The sequence below is a fragment of the Phyllostomus hastatus genome, unplaced genomic scaffold (assembly GCF_019186645.2).
Source record: "Phyllostomus hastatus isolate PE091 unplaced genomic scaffold, TTU_PhHast_1.1 phas_scaffold_200, whole genome shotgun sequence".
Taxonomy (NCBI): Eukaryota; Metazoa; Chordata; class Mammalia; order Chiroptera; family Phyllostomidae; genus Phyllostomus; species Phyllostomus hastatus.
This window is the reverse complement of record NW_025334016.1, coordinates 6,513,908-6,536,298: the sequence shown is the minus strand read 5'-3', so window position 1 is coordinate 6,536,298 and position 22,391 is coordinate 6,513,908.

Genomic DNA, 22,391 nt, shown 5'->3' with positions numbered 1-22,391 from the left:
GAATTGCTCAACTGTTCTCTTAACCAAAGAGAGAAGGTTTAAAGGTTTAACAGATGACCTTTTAGAGTTTCTAATGGCTTTATTACTTTATGATTTATGAAGTGAAAATAACTACAGTGTAAACTATACTTAAGATTGGGAGAAAAGTTGTGATCAAAATTCTTCAGGCCTTGTCAGGAAAGGAAGTTTAATTTTTTTCTATTTCACAGAGAAACTATTTACAGAGAACTTATCACAGTGTAACTGGCCCATGGAAGTTCTCAGTGTATATTATTTCTAGTCATACTCTCCGCCTTCTCCTCCCCTCTCCTCCTACTCTCCCTCTAGTTTTCCTCCCCTTCCTCTTCTCCTTCCTCCTCCTCCTTTTCTCCAATTCCAGTTTCCTTTTGTTCTAGAGGGATGCTATTCCTTTTACCATATTATTGTGCATGTTGTAGTTGAGTGGGGATATTAGGAATGTCTGCTAAATGTATTCCATTTCTGTTCACCATGAATGACTATATCATTGTTCCCAGTTATTCAATCCTGATTTCCCTATAAAAGAATTATATATCCTCCCCTATTTCAGGTAAACTGGCCTTGGTTCCCTGAGGATGACTATATTTCCCCATCCTGTTGTCAGGCTTGACTGTGTGACTTGTTTTGGCCAATGAAATATGAGCAGAAGCTTTAAGTGCATTTGCCAGCTCTCTTACTTGTTGTCCACTGTCCTAGATCTTAGGTTCTCAAATGAAAACAGAGAGCTAGAGCCAATCCATTACAGACATAAAATCTGGAGTGAGAAATACCCTTTGTTGTTGTAAGCCACTGAGATTTTCAGGTTATTTTATACTGCAATATAATGTAGCAAAAGCTGCCTCATAATACATAATCAATAGGTATTAAACTCAATTACAATGAAAGATAATGACAATGAAAATGTCTTTACTTTTATGGATTTCCAAGGTTGTGCCACACAATTTGTTTTAATCTTCACCCAAGGAAATGTTTATTGATTTGAGAGAGTGAAGAAGAGAGAGAGAGAAACATGGATGTGAGAGAGAAACATTGATGGGCTGTCTCCTGTACAATCCTTGAGTAGGGATCAAACCCACAACCTAGGTATGTGTCCTGACTGGGGATTGAACCACAACCTTTGAAGTTTAGTGAGATAATGAGCCAACAAACTGAGCCACCCAGGCAGGGTTAAACAATGTTTATTGAAAATTAATTTATTTATTCTTTATTGATACCATTACAGATGTCCCTAATCTCCCTCTCTCTTTGCCCCTATCTACCCAGCCTCTGTTCCCCCACCCTGCCTTTGCCACATTGTTCTCTGTGTCCTTGGACCGTTCATATATGCATATATGTTCTTTGGCTAATTTTTTCCAGTCTTCCCCCACCCACCTCCCATCTGAGATCTGTCAGTCTGTTCCATGAAGCCATGCATTTTTTACAACCCCAAATTTAGAGCATTCCTTGATATTCACTTGTTGAACACTAAACTGTGGGCCTTATTGACACAAAACAGGCCACCCTGTGAAAGTGTTTGAGGGTGTTAAGTGGTGCTGTTCTTCTTTCCAGCTTTATTGTGGTATAATTCACAAATAAAATTGTAAGATATTTAAAGTATACAGTGATGTTTTGATATATGTACACATTATTAAAGATTGTCCTATTGAATTAATTAACACATCTATCACCTCACCCATTTATCTATCATTTTGGTAAGAATATTTAAGTTCTACTTTCTTAGCAAATTTTAATTATATAATACAGTGTTATCAGCTATAGTCAGCATCTTGTACATTAGTTCCTCAGATTACTCAAACTGAAAGTTTGTACTCTTTTACCAACCACTCCATATTTCTCCCAGCCTCTGCCCTTGGCTACCAGTTTTCTACTGTTTTTTTCTTTTTTAGCTTGACTTTTTAAAGAAAGATTCTAAATATAAATGATGTATGAACTATTTGTCTTTCTCTTTCTGGCTTAGTTTGCTTAGCATAACACCCTCTAGTCTATCCATGTTGTTGCAAATGACAGGATTTCTTTTTAAATTATACTTTATTAATAAGCTATAACAGTTGTCCCAATTTTCCCTCTTCACCCCCCTCTACACTACACCCCCCACTTCCTCAAACAATCCCTACACCATTGTTCATGCCCATGGGTCATGTGTATAAGTTCTTGGGCTATTTCATTTCCTACACTGTACTTTACATCCCCATGGCTATTCTGTAACTACTTAACTAAAGTACTACTGGCTATTTGTACTTCTGGCTACTACATGGCTATTTGTACTTCTTAATCCCCTCACCTCCTCACCCATTCCCCTCTCCCACCTCCCATCTGGCAACCATCAAAATGTTCTCCATATCCATGGTTCTGTCTCTCTTCTTTTTATTTGATTAGTTTCTTTTTTTAGACTCAATTTTGGATAGATACGTATTTATTGTCATTTTATTGGTCATAGTTTGAATCTTCTTTTTTTCTTAAATAAGTCTTTTTAATGTTACATATAATAATGGTTTGGCGATGATGCACTCCTTTAGTTTTTTCTTGTCTGGGAAGCTCTTTATCTGCCTTTTGATTCTACATGATAGCTTTGCTGGGTAGAGCAATCTTGGCTGTAGGTCCTGCTTTTTATGTTTTTTAATATTTCTTGCCAATCACTTCTAGCTTGTGAAGTATCTTTTGAAAAATCAGCTGACAATTTTATGGAACTCTCCTGTAGGTAACTAACTTCTCTTCTCTGGCTGCTTTTAAGAGTCTTTCTTTATCTTTAATCTTTGACATTTTAATTACTAACTTCTCTTCTCTGGCTGCTTTTAAGAGTCTATATCTTTAATCTTTGACATTTTAATTATGTGTCTTGGAGTGGGCCTCTTTGTATCCAGCTTGTTTGGGACTCTCTGTGCTTCCTGGACTTGCATGTCTATTTCCTTCACCAAATTAGGCAAGTTTTCTTTCATTATTTTTTCAAATAGATTTCCAATTTCTTGCTCTTTCTCTTCTTCATCTGGCACCCCTATGATGCAGATGTTGGAATGCTTGCAGTTGTCCCAGAGGCTGCATACACTGTCCTCAATCTTTTGGATTCTTCTTTCTTCTTCTTGTTCTGATTGGTTGTTTTTTGCTTCTTTATGTTTCAAATCATTTATTTGATTCTCAGCTTCATCCACTCCACTGTTGTTTCCCTGTAAAATGTTCTTTATTTCAATTAGTGTATCCTTTGTTTCTGAGTGGATCTTTTTTGTCCACTGTTGAGATCCTCAGTAAGTTCCTTGAACATCTTTATAACTGGTGTCTTAAACTCTGCACCTGATAGATTGCTTATCTCCATTTTACGTAGCTCTTTTTCTGGAATTTTGATTTGTTCTTTCATTTTGGGCCATGTCTCTTTGTCTCCTCATTTTGGCAGCCTCCCTGTGTTTGTTTCTATGTATTAGGTAGAGCTGCTATGACTCCCTGTGTGGGTAGCATGGCCTAATGTAATAAGTGTCCTGTAGAGTTCAGTGGCCCAGCCTCCCCTGTCACCCAAGCTGGTTACTTGAGGTGTACCCTTCATGTGGGTTGAATATACAAACCTGTTGTAGTTGAGAAGACTGCCAGTCAAGATGGTAGCATAGGTAAACATGGCTCTCATCCTCACACACTGTCATCAAAATTGCAACTAAATTATACAACAGCCATCACTCAGGACTGCCATAAATCAAGTTGAATAGAAATCTGACAACTACAGAAATAAAGAAACCACATTCATCCAGACTGGTAGGAGGGAGCAGAAATGCAGAACGGGCTGGTCCCACATCCATGTGTGGTAGATAAAAATTTGGGAGAAATATCTCAGGAGCAAGGAGTCCTAGTTCTACATCAGGCCCCCCAGCCCAGGGTTCCAGGTCAAGGAAAATAGCTCCCCGTGATATCTGCCTTCAAAAACCAGCAAGGACTGAGTCAGTGGAAGAAACTTCTAGAGTCCCTTTACTTAAAGAACCCACACACAGACTTACTCAGATTCCCTCCCTCTGACCTCTGGCACCAGGGTAACAGTATGAAAGACACCAGTGGCATACAGGGAGGAACTAAACTGTCTGGCATCAAGATAGCAGCTGGCAGACAGCTTTCTCCCACACAGAAAGGTGGGCAGAGGCCATTGTCCCTTTTCTGAACCCTCCCTCCACCCATAGAACCACTGACTTGGCAGGTAGGTGCCATATCTAAGATTCCATCAACCTGGCTAACACTGTTTGCCCTGCCTTGGAGATCCCCTGAGGCTCCATCCTATCCAACTTACATCTGTTAGCAGGGGCTTTTCCATATGAATGGCTGGGCTTAGCTCATGTTTCACAACTTCCTAAATCCTTTCAAACAATCAACAGCCAGCTTCAGTGAGCCATAAGTCCTCATACCACTTGCTAAGTGCCCCCAGGCACTGCAGTAGCAGCAGCCATCCTCAATTCACAGCTTGGATTCACCTGGGAATCTGGAAGCCCAAAACAAGTGGCACCCATCTCAGATTGCTTTATAGCTCAGTCAGGGTAGTCCCAGGCAAAACACAGGTAGAGACTACCTTGGCCTACACCACCTGGGAAACCCCAAGGCCTGCACACCCAGTGGACAGCTGCAGTCCAAGTCAGAACACTACCACCCTGTCCCTACACAGCTGATCGTCCATGGAGGGCGGAGATTGGTGATAGTGGTTACAACTAATCTTTGCAGCTGACTCACCTGGATAAATCCCTCCCACTGACCTGCCAAATGACTGTATTTCTTTGTCCATTAATCCTTCAATGCATCAACAGACACTTAGGTTGTTCCCAGCATTTGTTATTTTTTGTTGTTTTGATACTAGTCACCACAACAGGTGTGAGGTAATATTTTACTCTGGTTTTGACCTGCACTTCCTTGATGATTAGTGTTGTTGAGCACATTTTCATGCATCTGATGGCCATTTGAATCTTTGGTTTTTTGAATAACAATAGCTATACATTCTTTGCCCATTTTTAAGTTGGGTTATTTCTTTTCTTTTTCTATTGAGTTGTATGAGTTCCTTTTATATTTTGAATAATAACTCCTTATTGAATATGTGGTTTGCAAAATTTTCTCCCATTCTGTATGTCGCTTTTTGAATTTTGGTTCATGGTTTCTTTTTTCTGTGTAGAGCTTTTTACTTTTACATAGTCCTACTTGTTTCTTTTTCTTTTTTTTTTCTTTTTCTTTTGGTGTGAAATCCAAAACATCATTGCCAAGATCGATGTTGAGGAAATGAGATTACCCCATATGTTTTCTCCTGCGAGTTTTATGTTTTCAGGTCTTACATTCAAGCCTTTCACCCACTTTGAGGTTGTGTGTGTGTGTGTGTGTGGATTAAGATAGGGGTCCAGTGTCATTCTTTTTCATGTGTCTACCCAGTTTTCCCTACACCATTTATTGAAAAGACTATTCTTTCCTCATTTTTTGTGTACCCTTGGCTCCTTTATCATAAATTAATGGACCATATAGACATGCATTTATTTCTGAGCTCTCTATTTTGTTCCTTTGCTCTATGTATCTGTTTTTATGCCAATACCATACTGTATTAATTACTATAGCTTTGTAATACAGTTTGAAATCAAGAAATGTGATGCCTCCAGCTCTGTTCCTTTTTCCTCAAAGTTGTTTTGTTTATTCAGGGTCTTTTGAGGTTCCATACAAAGTGGTGCTGTGTTTTAACACATAAATGAACACCAAATTCTAATTAAATGTGAGCTAGCAGTGTACAGTACTAATCTGATTCTCCCACATATTTAGAAGTGAAATAAATGTTACAGAATGTTGTCTTTGCTCCTTAAATAGCCAAAGACAATGACATTTATTTGATTTAATGACATTTTGGTTTCTAAATCCTTTGATTTGTGAACACATCCATTTTTTTAAACAAGATGATCAACTACATCAAAAAAAGATTAACAGTTCCCTGTTCTCCTAGTGTTAGGAATGTGGCACTAGAACACCCTCCTGGGATTTTTGGTATGCTTCTTCCCATGCTTGCTTTCTGAAGCAACCACTTCACTATGATCCACTTTTCTTTCTATTCTCCTGTTCCCCGTACCTTATAATGCTTCAAACCTACTTACTTCTCTATCTATCTATCTATCTATCTATCTATCTATCATCTATCTATCTAATCTCTATCTCTATCTCCCTTGCTATAATATCAATGCTGAACAAGCATTAGGGAGTCTTTGATGGGGGGGGAAATGTATATAAATGTAAAAAATCTCCATTTTTTCTTTTAAAAATTGTGAGCGAATGTTGAACTGTCTCAGTGAGGAATATAATTGTTACCAGAAATTTAAGTGGTGTGATAGAACTGGCTGTCAGAGGAAGGAAGGAAAGTTGTGAGGAGAAAGAAATTCAGTGCTTACCGTCACTCTGATCTAAGGAGACACTTCATAGGCTACTAACCCAGCTTATCCACTGTTAGTGGTTATGAGAGATTGAAGCTAAATTCAGGGTAGCTTAAGTTACATATATATAGAATATATAAAAAGATTGTTCACTATTTATCTATTGTTGGGAGGAAAACATTTCCCCTTTCAACGTATATTTGAGTGGTTGGGGGTCTATGAATTAATTGGCAACAGATATATTAACAAGAAAAAGGTTTATTGCATATGCATGTGGGAACACTTAAGAAGAGTCGATTTGCTGAACAGCCATGGGTAAGGGTTTATATACCAGTTTAACAAAAGGGAGTGTTTTGGGGATGTTCACAAAAAATATGTAAAGTTTTCAAAAGTTCTATTGCTCTTTTATGTCTCAGTGCTAATGAACAGTCTCCTTCCTAGCTGGAAGTTCCTCAGTAGGGGAATTTATTGTAGCTGAATTCATACCTTTCAGGTGCTAAAGCATAGTCTTCAAGGAAACACCCTTGAAGGGTGGATTATTGGCAGCTGTATTTTCAGAAGTTTCTGCTTAAGTGCAGATAAGATTTCTTTCCATGGCTGCTGTTTGTTCAGATGTTTTCAGTGTCAAGTAATCTTTATGCCACTTTGGTCGGCCGTTGGCCCCTCTATCTATTTATTGTCTATGTATATGTATAGGTATGTATATGTGTATCTATCAATCTATCTATCTATCTATCCACTTATCTACCCATCCATCATCTTTTTAAAATCTCTAATAAGTTCAGAAGTAAAACATCCTGAAGGCACAGGGACAAAATGGGTCCACCAGGTTTACTCTATCTCCTTTTCCATGTCTTTTGACAGGCTCTTTCCATGTTAGAGGCTGAATGGTTGACCCATGACTGGCCCCAAACACATGTCTTACCAACTAGGCAGCTCCAGAAGAGAGACCACCTCCCTCACCCCCATTGTTTTGGCAGGAAAGTCACAGAGGGGATGTCAATTTACCTAATCAATTGTATATGCCCACTCCTGAATGAACTATGACCAGATGGAAGAGATCCCCTGGCCCAGGCTTGGAGACACATGCCCTCCCAATGGCATAAAGCCACAGGAAATGGGTTTTATCTAAGGTTTTGTTTCTAGAAGAGCAGGGATTCCAGGAAGGGAATCTTTCTCTATGACTTTTCTGCCTACTTTCTTTTCCTTCTAATATCCACAGCTATTTTAAAGAAACTCTAGTAAAATAACTGCATGTTTCTTTTTTGTCTTTTTTAATTTAAATTATTTTATTGTTGTTCAATTACAGTTGTCCATATTTTCTACCTACCCCTCCTCCCCACCCCCTCCAAACCCACCTCCCTCCCTTGCTTCCACCCTCCCCCTTGGTTTTGTCCACATGTCCTTTATAGTAGTTCCTGAAAACCCTTCTTTCCACTGTCCCCTCCCCTCTCCCCTCTGGTTATTGTTAGATTGTTCTTAATTTGAATGACTGGTTATACTTTGTTTGCTTTTTTGTTATTGATTATGTTCCAGTTAAGGGTGAAATCATATGGTGTTTGTCCCTCACAGCCTGGCTTATTTCACTTAGCATAATGCTCTCCAGTTCCATCCATGCTGTCACAAAGGTTATAAGCTCCTTTTCTGCTGTGTAGAATGGAATTCTACGCAGCAGAGAGAAATAACTACATGTTTCTGAGAGAAAGGCTATAAAATCAGTGAGATGGAATAAATTCTGAATTCATGTTTAAAGACTTCTTTCTCTCAGACCTAGTGATTCTTTTGTAAGTCTTAAATCATTTCTGTCTTGAGCTTTGTTCTGAGCTTTTGACGTGTTACTGAGCCATACAACAAGACACTTCACCCTACCACCTGATAATTACACACCCTTAAATTAAGATTATGATAATTTCACAGGGGTATATAAGGTCTAATTGGTTAATGCCTGTAAAGCTCTTGGAGATCCTTGAATCAAAGGTACTTTATCAAAGTACATAATGGTAATATTATGAGTAAAGCTAATGGTAATGAACTTCAGATCTTTTGGTTGTACTGGAATTGGTATCAAGTATCATTTCAAATATGTGGGCTGGTACTTGAATATCTTTTTTAATATACATAGAATATGTCATATCATGGTTTAATTTGTAGTATAGCCTCTAAATGGTTGTGAATTCTCCTTGACAGATGGTCAACTGAGTCAGGCTATTTAATTTAACTGAAAATTAACATTGGCAGCTGTTCCTGCAAAAAAGATAATCTGTCTCTCAAACTGACTGGAGCAATGCTGACCCTTTTCCAACTCTTTTCCTATAATTGTGGAAAAATGACAGTTTCCCTCCTGCAAACAGTAAACTCACTGGGACCTTTATTCTAAATCATGTTAAATGGGATCTGCAGCTGTCTTCTATAGTAACAACCACAGATAGCAGTTCTTGTCTTTATTTAACCCCGTTTTCATCCTAACACTTGATGAATGAGATATATTACCATTGGCCTCTTGTTTAGTCTTAACACCATCTAAAATCTTTCTGATAATCTTTACTTGCAATGTAGAAAATTCCAATCACTATGTTTGGTGGGCATGAATTTCCTTGTTTTTTCAATTTGGTGAAATTTGGAAAATCCCTGTTTTGGTTGGTTTCTCCAAAACCAGACTCTGAGAAGGAGATTTGTATACAGGAGGTTTATTGGATGCTGCCAGGAACACCACCTGTGAAGGAGTTCGGGAAGCAGCGTTAGGTAGAGGAAGAAGCTGGGCTGCAATGTAGCAACAGAGGCTTCACCTGAAGCCATGGCCAATTGTGGAGTAGGGCTAGCCCTTCTGAGGTATCTCAGATGAAGAAAAATGGAACAAGCTAAGGGGAGTTGTATTCATATATATTGATTAGTGTTTGATAAGGGCTGTCCTCGGGCAAGGGAAGTAGCATTGGATGAGTCTGGTCCCTCCATCAGAGAGCAAGTTGTAGAGAGGGAATCGGCTATGAGCTATCAGCAGCCAGCACTCCCAGCAGATGGGAGGACAAGTGTTGTGTCCTAAAGAGGAGATCTGGTGATGCAATGCAGTCCACTGTGGTACCAGAAAGTATAATGATGCAAAGAACCATCACCCCTACTCCTTAACCTGAAATGAACACTGGTAACATTTTGACACATTTGATTATTCTTATTGTTCTTCTATTTATATACTTAAAATTACTCAAGTAACACAAGCATAATCTTCTAAGAGTTAGGGCACTACAAATGAAGTTCTTTTGACTCACTGCTCCATTCTTAGTCCCATTTCTGTGGTTCTAGAAAGGCCAGGACTAGAGTGAAGCAAATAAAGCATTTGTCTTGGGTGCAAAATTTGAGGGCACCAGAGTACTCAGTGATCAAGATGCATAATATCTTAATGTAGTATTTTTGAAAATAAAAACTAGTGCAAAAAAGCAATATTTTGATGAACAAAATATCCAAATTTTCAATACAGACAGGGTCAGAAACTGCTGTACCAAGTCATAGTGGAGCCTGCAGCAAAAGGAAAAATCAGTAGTACTGATCCTGTCTGTATTTAAAATATTAATATTTATTTCATTGTGCATTGTATATTAATTTTGATTTAAGAAACTATTGTACTAAAACATTATTTATCTTAATATCTGAGTATTATAATACTCCCTTAAATTTTGTTCTTCACTCCCTTTACCATGATCTTTACACTGAGATGTAGCTGCTGTTATACATTTGGTATACAAATTTCCAGACTATTAAAAATTATATATGTGTGTATGTAAATATATATATGTAAATATATATATTTATATAATGTAAAATATACAGATACATATATATTTTTAATGTTTTACATTCATGTCTATAATCCATTTTGAGTTAATTTTTGTGAAACTGCTAACTCTCTCTCTGGATATAAACATATAATTTCATTCTTAACTGCTGTGCAGTGTTCCATCATGTGTATATACCACACTTGTACTGATGTGGTATATTTAGTGATGAGCACCTGAGTTTTTTATTTGTTTGTTTTTAAGTATTTTTAAAAATTTAAGTTTAAGTATAGTTGGTATGCAACCTATACCAGTTATGTTAGTTTTAGGTATACAATATATTGTAATAAATTTTCTTTATTTTTTAATATTACAAACAATGCTGCACCCTAGTCCATGTATTCTCGTGCATATGTACGGTTATTTTTCTAAGTGGAACTGTTATATCAGAGTGTATGCATACTATTTGCAGAGTGCATTGTCAATTTCAAAAGATCCTTGAAAAGGATCCTTGAAAAGTGGAGTGCTGCCCAGAAGATGAGAATACCTGTTTTCCCACTGCGTAGTCAACATTTGATGTTCTCTAACTTTAGCTTTGGCAATCTTATGGTTGAAAAATTATATCTCCTAAAAATTAATCTCTTCTGATTATTGGTGAGGATGAACATATTTATTTTTATGCTTACTGATTTTTTTTTTTAGTATTTCATCTTCTGTTAAATGGCCATTAAAAAATCTTTTGCCCATTTTTCTCTATTGGGTTGTTTTTTTTTTCTGACTAATTTGAAAGATTCTTCATACTAGTTATTAATATTTGACTGTTATATTTATTTCAAATATTTTCCCCTAGTTTCTTGATTGTCCTTTAAAAATGTTTATGCTGTCTTTTGCCACGTAGAAGTTTCTAATTTGCTTGTAGTCAAATATATTGATTTTTTTCTCCTGTTTCTGCTTTTTAAGTCTTATTTAAGAAAGTTTTCTCTACTCTTAGATTAGAAAGTTATCATTCTATATTTTCTTACAAATATGTATTTGTTTGTTGATTTATTTATAGGTCTTTTATTAACCTGCAGTTTATATTTCTGTGTGGTGTGAAAGATTTAACTTTATTGCTTCTCATTAATTAATTTCTAGTTATTTGCTTATGCCCTCCACATTACCTTGTTTGTCCACCAAGTTTATCTTTGTAGGCTGGTTTTGGTGGGCGCGATAGAGAGGGCACTATACCTACAGTGTCTGGGTCACTCACTTATTATTTCTGCAAAGCATTATTACTTAGATTCTTAATAGTTATTGGCTCAAAAAAGAATACTAAGTCACTAAATGGTCAGGATAATATAACTGTTCACTGTATCAATACAGGCTATCGAAGGCTATCCAAGGACATTTGTACAGCCTGTACAAATTGGGTCTAGATTGGAGAAAATACTCTTCAAAATCCCTTGAGGAAGGCAGTGTAGCACAATGCCTTCCCAATCAAACAGAGCTGGCTCTGAATCTTAGCTCGGCCAATTTTCAACTATGTGAACTCGGGCAAGTTTGTTAATCTCTGAGAGTAAGTTTCCATGTCCTTAAAAAAGTAATTACAGTTCTTATTTTGTGGGTTAGTTGTGAAGATCTGAGATAATACTTATAAAGTATTTGACACATGTTTAGTACTCAATCATGTTAACCATTATTATTTTCAGTATGATAATAACTTCTGTAGAAATGTGAATATTTGGAAAGAGTAGAGGAAGGGTGAGAATTGAGAAATCACAAACATTCTTGAACGGGTAGTGGGATGGATATGAGAATGTTGGCACTCCCAGAGAAGCCTAGGAGAGGTGTTGGAGTCAGCTCCACAACAGTTTAGCACCCATGCTAGGGCAGCAAAAAAGCATGTGTGGCTCTAGGCTCTTTCCTTGCTAAACAAAACCACGATTCATGACCTTGGGAAGATGTGGGAACCCTGAGAACCAAGGCATAACAGATGGTCTATGTCCAAGAGCAAATAAACTGAGCATGTCTTCAGGTAAAGTTGAAACAAATTATCATATGGAGAGTTAATAGGGCCTAACATACAGTTGCTTGGGGCCAAAGCTGGGAGTTGCAAAAAGGAACTCAAAGGGATGCCAAACCAGGACACACCTGAATAATCATTACACGCTTCTGTAAGTCTTAGTCAGCACTGGGAAGCCCTGCACTATTCTCTAGGTAAGGCACAGTGGCTCCTGCCTTGCTGATGGGTTTGGGCTAACTGGTTTCTTCCAATCCAGTAGCTTTTTAACCAGAATTTTCTCTAGAACTCCAGAGTCACAAATTCAACTGACTATTTGATATCCCTACTTGGATAAATTAATAATAAGCTAAGTGGATTGAATGTTTCCTAAATATCAGGTATTGTTCTAAGCTCCTTATGTATATTTGTTCAAATATTGAATGTCCAATAGACATTGAAAACAAAGCATGTCTAAAGCTGAACCTCTGATTCTCATTCCCACCAAAAGCAGCTCCTCCCTCAATATTTACCACTTCAGTGACAGCATGTTTCATCCAACACCATCCTAACTTCACTCTGTCATACACCACATCCAATCTATCACCAAATTCTATTAGCTCTATTTTCAGAGTACATCCTAAAACCAAACAGTTCTTATTACTTTCATCACTGCTACCTGATTCAAGCCTCCAAAACCTTTTGTCTGGAATATCATTTCATTGCTGATCTCTCTGCCTTTTTAAACATAACTTTTATTTTTTATTTCAAAGAAAAATTTAAAGTATAGTTGGCATACTGTTGTATGTTCGTTTCAGCTATACAACATAGTGATTCAACAATTATATACCTTATAATGTGATCACCACACTAAGTCTAGTAACCATCTGTCACCATGCAAAATTGTTATATTATTGAGTATGTTCCCTGTGCTGTACATTACATCTCCATGGCTTGCTTATTTTACAACGGGAAGTTTGTACTTCTTATTTTCCTTCACCTTTTCACCAATCCCCCACCCCTCTTCTCTAGTAACCACTAGCCAGACAAACTGATGACCTTTCTGCTTTCACTGTTACCCCCTCCAAACAGTGGCTATAGTGAGCCTTTAAAAATGTAAGTCAGATTATCCTTTCCTTTACCTAAAACCTCCTAATGCTTTCCCATATTGCTCAGAAAGAAATTCAAAGTTTTCACTGTAACCTGTATGTCCTAAATGGCAAGCCCCTAATTTACTCCTTAGCTTGATTTCCTACCACTTTTCACCTCCATTACTGTTGTGCTTCACTGGCCTCCTTGCTGTCTCCTGAACCCCTCCCTAAACAGTCTTCCATCTTAGCACCTATGCATTTGCAGTGCCCTCGACTTAGGAAACAGTTTGACATAGGTGTCATTATGTTCAGTTAAAATTGGCATTTGGTGATGGCTTACTGGAACAGTTTTATTTACATGCATGGTCTGATTTCTTGAAGTAGCAAGTAAAGCCATGAACTTTTTAATTATTTTTGTATGACTTTATTATGTAAACAGAGATTTTCTATGTAGAAGTGAAAAATACAGAAAAGGGTTAAAGTAGAATTGCAGCTAATGTCACATCTTTCTACTATTAAAACTCAACCATGGTGATTTAGTTTTTGCAAAGCAATGTAATCTATCATTCAATTAATATTGATCATTTGAATTTTATTGACTCCTTTCAGTTTTGTAGTTGAATAAGAGTGATCAGCATAAGGAGTATATTTTTAGTTTTATATCTGTGTAATATTAAGTAATATTATAATAGATTTAGTGAGACAACACTGGAGTCTGCAAGCATATTTCTCCTTTAAAAGAAGTCTATATATTACATCAAATTTGAAAAACACAGTTTAGGTAATTACTTGGTGATTTGCACAATAAAATCCCTTATTAGAGAGATAGCAAGGGAGAAATCATTAGAGACTTCAATATTTCAAACCAAAGTTAAAAAATAAGAAAAGTGTTGGCCTTACATTTAGCCAATTAAAGAAAACTACAGAAAAAGAAACCAATGAAATTAAAACTATGTTTCCTGGCTAAGGAATTATTAAAAATTTACAGCCAGGAAAAAGTTTAGTAATTTTCCAGGCACTTTTTATTTTTTCATTCTTCCATTCCATTAAATATCCTCCAAATAGGAAAAAAAAGAACTAGAGAGCTAAAGATGAAACCAAATAGCATGGAAAATATTGAGGGAAATTTTTTCCTATCATAAAGTTAATGTATCCTTGCCACTTTGGGTTTTTTCAAAGTAGCTCATAAAAGGATGTTTTAAAAGTTAGTACTACAAATATCTGGTGACTGCAAGACAAAACAAAAACAAAACACCAAGCACCCCTTTAAACTCTACTTTCATTTAAAAGAAAGACTTGGAAAATGTTTTGAAAACTTCTACAATTTCCTCATAATTTGACTCTCCCAAAATCACTAACAATGAATAAGCTGTATAAAACACAGTTCAAATCATTCAGCAGTTAGTTCAACTAGTGAAAAAAATTATTGAAAAAAATTGCAGTGGCAGAATTCAAAGATGGTCCCTCAAGATTTTAGATCCATGGTGTGCACACACCTTCTACTAGTTACTCACTCAAACAGTAATGTAGGTGTTATCGGGAAGGAATTTTGCACATTTGATTAAAGTGTCAAATCAGTTGACCTTAACATTATCTGGGTGGACTTGACCTAATCACTCAAGCCCTTTAGAAGGAGAGTTTTCTCTGAATGGTTACAAGAGAGAATGCAGACACACATTGATTAGCTTGGAAGAAGGCAAATATCCCACATTAACTGCCCTTGGGGGCCACATGGCAAGGAAATTTGGGCAGTGTCTCAGAACCCAGAATGAATGGTTTCTAGCCAACAGCTAGTAGGAAAAAGGAACCTCAGTCTAACTAACAACTGCAAGGAGAGGAATTCTGCCAACTTCCAGTGAACTTGGAAGCAGACTGCAAGCCTTAGAAGAGAACTGCAAACCTGGAAGACAGTTTCATGTCAGCCTGGCAAGACCTGAGCAGAGAATCCAGTCACATTGTGTCCAGATTCTAAACTACAGAACTGTGAGATAATAAACATGTGCTTTTTAAGCCACCAAGTGTGTGATAATTCATATAGCAATAGAAAACAAATACAGAAATAATTTCTATTTTCAACATTATATTGGAACCACATAGAAACTGCCAATGTTGCCTTTTAGAGTAAAGATGGGTGGAAGTAAAAATTGCTATTTTTATTTATTACATGACCCCAAATTTAATTGTGATAATACTATGTCCTAAAAAGATTCAGAATGTCATGGAATACAATATCAATAATGGAAACCCAACAGCAACAGGGAAATCATAGGGTATAACACAAGTTGTTGAGTTCCTCCAACTCTAGCTGTACACATTTAGTCTGGGAGCCTAGACTTAGTCTTGAGGAACTTCTGATGTACTGTACACATTTAGTCTGGGAGCCTAGACTTAGTCTTGAGGAACTTCTAATGTACTGTGTATATTATAGGTATATGCTTAGTTAACAAAGCATCTGGAGATGAAGCTTATTCACAAAATGTCAGTTTAAATAACTAACAGAAACTGTGATAAATCAATAATATAATCTCTGATTGCATACAAGGCATACAGTAGGCACCGTAAAGACAGAATTGTTAACATATTCTGCTTGGTGACAAAAAAAATACCGCTGAGCAGGTAAAAGTTGAAGAGTGTCTCTTCTCTTTCAGATTTATTCAGTAGAAAGCTATTTATAACAGGGACTGGCAAACTTTCATAGGAAAGGACCAGATTTTAGGCTTTGTGAGCCATGTGGCCTCTGTTGCAACTAATCAACTCTGCTTCTGTAGTGTAAAATCATCCACAGACAATATTTAAATAAATGACCATAGGTATGTTCTAATACAACTTTATTTACAAATACAGGTAGTGGGCTGGATATGCCCACAGCTGTCATAGTTTGCAGGCTCTGATCTACATGAGAGACAAGGGCCTTAATTTGTGGTGGCATCTGAGGAAAAAGAAAGGAGAGTACAAATCTGAGAGATATTATGGAAATAGAACTCACAAGACCTAACAAATAATTGGCTTTGAGAAGAGGAAAAGATAACTTCAGACTTTCTAAACTGGGAAAACAGTGGCACCCCTATCTGAGATAGAAACAAATATGGAAGAGATGGTGTGTGTGTGTGTGTGTGTGTGTCTGTGTGTGTGTGTCTGTGTGTGTGTGTGTGTGTGTGTGTGTGTGTGTGTGTGGTGTTGGAGGGGATTGTGGAGAAAACAGGTTGGATATTGAAGTAGTAATTTGAGGTACCTTCAGAATAGTTCTGTGGGAGAGTCTAGGGAGCAGGTAAAACTATTAAGGAGAGAGAGAGAAGGATGGTGGGAAGGAAAGAGAGATTGAAATTGAGATAGATTTATTTGCATGATTTGGGAATTTTCTCCATGGAGATATACAATATGTCTTGAGACCATGGGTGTAGGTGAGATCACACATGGAAGGTTTGTAGAATATGAGCTAATGTATATAAAAGTGCTCTTTGAAATGTAAGGCATTATACAAATATTTTTATTACTAAATGTAACAAACAGGAGCATAAAAAGCAATAACAACCATTTTATGTCTCAGAATCCCTCCTTGTTCCCAATTATTGCATTTTCATCTCGTGGTGGTCTTTGAATGGTTCATTTTTCCTCCCCTTGCATGCATACTGCAATTGTAATGCATTAAACATTATCCATGTGGTGGTATAATGGCTTTTTCCCTGCAACAGATAATCTCAAACATCTTTGGATAGACATAAACTTCTAAGAGGGCTGGGACAAAGACAGAGATGCCACTTTGATATCAGAGTCCAATGGTTAGAGTTATACTTAAACGAAGAATGAGGCAACAAGTTTAGGGGTATCAATATTTAATCACTTGGACAGGACAAGAAACACAGAGTAGACTTAAGAGATAATATCAAATTAAAGTTGAGTAAGTCCTAAACTGCTGAAAAGTCTTTTCTGTGGGAAACTGCTTTGTTCCCTAATTTCAACAATAGCAGAACCATCCATTACACAGACTTGACCTGCATTTCCAGGGCATTTCCATTACCTATTACTGCTGAACAAATTACTCCAAAACTTGGTGGCTTAAAACAGAAGCCATATCTTTATATTGCTTAGTTTTGTGAGAATTCGGATATGGCTTGCCTGGGTGATTCTTCCATTCCATGTAGTGTAAACTAAGGCCATTTATTGGTATTCAGCTGGTTCAATGAGTTTGTTTAGGATATCAGAGACAGCTTTACTCACATGTCTTGCTGGAAGGATAGACTCAGCTGGGACTGGGGCCCAGGGCACCTACACATGACCTCTTCATCATGGTGGCCTCAGGATAGTCATATTTCTTACACAGCAGCTCAGGGTCAAAGAGTGAGGTATCATACTGCATGGGCTTTCATGACCCAACCTTGAAATTACATTGTATTACTTCTGCCATATTCTATTGGTTAAATGGTCATAAATCTTTGAATATTTCCAGATTTTAAAAGAAGGATGATAAATCCCACCTATAGATAGGAAAGGCATCAAATAATTTGTGGCTATGTTTTAAAACCATCACAAAGGCCATATGACAGAAGAATGTGCCTCATTGGTGACAGCTCAGATGATATGGATGTGAGGAAGTCCTGCTCTCCTAGGCCTAGCATTTCTTGGAATGATGGGAGTTGCAGCATTCCATGTGGGTTGCATATTGGTGAAATGGGTTCCCCAATCCAGAGAGCAGATCATGAAACCAGTACTTGAATGCAGGTAGTTTATTTTGGGAAGTGATCTCAGGGAACAGGAATGGGGGACTGAGAAAAGTAAAGCAGGGAAGGAGGGAAAGCCAATCCCAGGGGGCATTGTCAAGTTGGCCACTGTTGTGGGCTTCTTGGGCTCACTCCTACTGAGATCTTCTGAGAGTCTGTATGGTTGTACCTCAGAATTGTCTGTCTGGAGGACAAAAAATAAATTCATCAAATCCCATCTACCATTGGTCAGGGGCCACCCCCATGGGATGTTGAATTTCTCTTGCTTCCAGCTCTACCCATGTAAAAGTCTTGATGATAGCCCATATTGTAGCATCAGAAAGATCCTGGATCAAACATCTAGGTGCTCAGTGAGTTGAACTGAGGTGTTATCAAATTACACATTCATGAATCTGGTTGTCATGGCAATAGATGGGTTAAACACTGGATTGGGAAGATGTAAGATGGTTATAAGAGTTACCTTATATGCATGCATGTGTTTGAACTGCCCTATTAACTACACCTAGGATACAGGCTTTTATATATGTATATATTTTTTACTTTTTAAAGCAATTTTTAAAAACTATTTCAATTAGAGTTTACATTCAATATTACTTTGTATTAGTTTCAGGTGTACAGCACAGTGGCCAGACAATCACCTATTTTACAAAGTGTTTGCCTTGTCACTTCCAGTATCCAACTGGCACCACACACTGTCTTTACAACACTATTGACTGTATTTCTTATGCTGTACTTTACATCCCCATGACTATTCTGTGACTACCAATCTGTACTTCTCAATTCCTTCACCTTTTTCACCCAGTTCCCCCATCCCCTCCTCTCTGGCAACCTTTAGTCTGTTCTCTGTATCTATGAATCTGTTTCCATTTTGTTTGTTCATTTATATTATTCTTTAGATTCCACATATAAGTGAAATCATATGGTATCTGTCTTTCTCTGACTTATTTCACTTAGCATAAAACCCTATAAGCCCATCCATGCTGTCACAAATGGTAAGATTTCATTCTTTTCTATGATTGAGTAATATTCAATTGTATATATGTACCACAACATTTTTATACATTCATCTATTGATGGACACTTGGGCTGCTTCCATATCTTGCAGATTGTAAATAATGCTGTAATAAACATAAGAGTGCATATATTCTTTCAAATTAGTGTTTTGGGTTTCTTCAGATATATACCCAGAGGTGGAATCAATGGGTCATGAGGCAGTTCCTTTTTTAAATTTTTGAGTATCCTCTGAACTGTTTTTCACAGTGGCTGCATTCCCACTAACAGTGCACAAAGGTTCCCCTTCTCCACATCCTCATCGGCACTTGTTGTTTGTTGATTTATTGATGGTAGCCATTCCAATCAGTGTTAGGTAATATCTCATTGTGGTTTTAGTTTGCATTTCTCTGATGATTAGTGATGTTGAGCATCTTTTCTTTTTTAATTTTTTAAATTAAACTTTTTAATTTTGAGATAATTGTAGGTTCAAACACAGCTGTAAGAAATAATACAGAGAGGTCCCAGATTCCTCCAGTGGCAACATCTTGCAAAACAATGGCAGAATATTACAGTCAGGAAACTCACATTGATACAACTCACCAATCTTTTTCAGACTTTGCTGTACTTTCCATATTCCTCCTTGCCTTCCCCAAAGCTACCTGTGGCACCTCCAAGAATGACTATGAATTAGAGAGAAAAATCTGAGAAATAATTATGTCTTTTTGATCCATTACTAGGTATTGGTTCTCAACTGATACTAATTTTATTTAATATTTTAGTAGCCACTTTTTAAGAAAAATTTATTGAATTTATTGAGGTGATATTAGCTAATAAAATTATGTAGGCTTGAAGTGTATAATTTTATAATACAGGGGAGAGAAAAGCAGGTTTACTTTTGTAAGTTGTAAGTTGTATTATTATTTATTTATTAATTATTGTAATTTTTATTTGTATTATTTGTCTTTTTTCATATGAGCAATTGTAAACCTACTTTGCCCACCCATGTATAATTGCAATTGCAAGCCAGATCTAGAGAGTCAGAAGAGAAGTCAATAAACATTGAGAAACATTTGCCCTTCCTACTCCTTTTTTAAACTTTATTCACAATAGGCAAGCAGCTTTTCAGAAATGATAAATGGGTCCTGAAATGTAAACCTTAAAAACTGGAATAAATAAACTTGTACATCAATGTTTACAACAATCTTGCTTACAGCAGCCAAAAGGTGGAAACAACCCATATATCTATCAATGGATAAATGGATAAACAAAATGTGGTATATCCATACAATGAAAAATTATTTAGCTATAAAACCTAATAAAGTACTGATACATGCTGCAGCATGGATAAAGCTTGAAAAAATTATGCTAAACGTAAGAATACAATCACAAAATGTCATGTATTATATGATTACATTTATATGAAATGCCTAGAACAGGCAAATCCATAGAGACAGAAAGCAGATTAGTAGTTACCAATGACTGAGGGTAGGTTGGAATGGGGAGTTACTACTTCACAGATACCAGATTTCTATTTGGAGTGATGAAATTTCTGAAACTAGGTAGATGTGATACTTGCACAGAATTGTGAATGCACTTAATGCCTCTGAATTGTTTACTTTAAAATGGTTATAGTTACAGAGATAAGTTTTATCATTGTGTATGTGTATTTTACCACAATTTTTTCTTTTTTACTTTATTTTTGTTCGAATCCAGTTGTCTGCATTTTCCCCCACCACTCCCCCCACCCCAGCCATCCCTACCTCCCTCCCCTGATTCCAACCCCCCTTGGTTTTGTCCATGTGTCCTTTATACATGTTCCTGAAATCCCTACCTTCTCTCCCCCCATCATCCCCTCCCATCTCCCCTCTGGTTACTGTCAGATTGTTCTTAATTTTTGAAAGGTAAAAATAAAACCAGAATTAAAATTCACAGGCCGAAAAAACAACAAAAAAGAAATCAGCAGCTTTTATAAGAGAAAATTATTAGCTCAGTATTATTAATTCACTTGTTCACACACTGGGTGTGGTTACTATTACTACTATGCTACCACTTCTACACAACTGATAGTTAGTTTCCCAAACAATTTAATTAAAAAATTGAATGAAATTAACTTGAGACTTAGAAGGTCAATTACTGTGTTTAAATTAGTTTTTTCCATATTCGAGATTAAAATTTAAATGGCAAATTTATTTTTTAAATATATTTCCCATGGATGGACCCAAGAAGGGGGTGGGATTGAGGGTCAGAAGTGGGCGTGGGGTAAGGCAGGGGAAAGTGGTGGTGGGAAAATGGAGACAACTGTATTCAAACATCAATTTTAAAAAAGGGAAAAAAAGAAAAAAACATATATATTTCCCTAAATATTTTTGTTGATATCTCTAAGCACACCAGCCAGGAGACAAAGAACTATCCTTGAGTGACTAAGCAAGTTATTACTAACTCTGGCCTTCAGCTCTTTCATCTCTAAAATGAAAGTGCTAGATGAGAATTATACATTCTTAAGATAACCTCCTAAAGATTAGGAAAAGAAATTAATGGCATGGCTTTTCATGACAACAATTCATGGATTTTATCAGGCTACCCAATTAGTTGGGTCCAACCATTTTTAACAAAGGAAGCTTAGACCAAGAATGGCAGACTCAATGAAGTATGAGTATATGCCTCTATGAGCCAGGCAAGTAATAAAGTAAGTGAGGGACTAGGTGGTGACAATGGTGAATTGAAGAGCTAATGCCCCATTGAAATGAGGCAGCCCCTACCCAATTCCAGTTGATTATTGCTACAAAAAAACAAATGTGAGCCCAGTGAGGTCAGAGCTTCCTTAAAAAGGAAAACCAAAAAATTCAGATTTTTACAAGAAATCTGTATATTTTGAAATATTTACATATAGTTCCAAGTTCAAACTTTTTTAAATATTCATTTATTTATTATTCAGAAGGGAAAAGGGGAAGAAAGAGAGGGAGAGAAACATTGATGTAAGAGAGAAACATCGATCAGTTGCCTCTCGCACTCACCCCTACTGGGGACCAAACCTACAATGTAGGCATGTGCCCTTAATGGGAATCCAACTAGCAAGCCTTCACTTTGTGGGATGACACCCAACCAACTGAGCACCAACTGTGCCATACCAGTTGGGGCACAGTTCAAGTTCTTCTCAGAAATTGGACATCTATTGAGCTCCAGACACTACCAAGTACTCTGGCAAGACAAGGGTGAGCAAAAATTGACACAGTTCCTGCCCTCATAGGATTTACAGTCTAGTGAGGTATATGAACCTTAATCAGAGAATCATAGTGTTAGATGAGTCATTATAAGCTGTGCAAAGTGCTCTCAAGGAAAGGTACTCAGTGCTAAAAGAATATATAACAAGGCAGCTCTAGTAGCATCTAAATTAGGGCATTAAGGAAGCCTTCCATGAGCAAGTGGCATTTAATTTGAGATTCAAACCATGAGTAGAAGTCAACTGGGTAGAG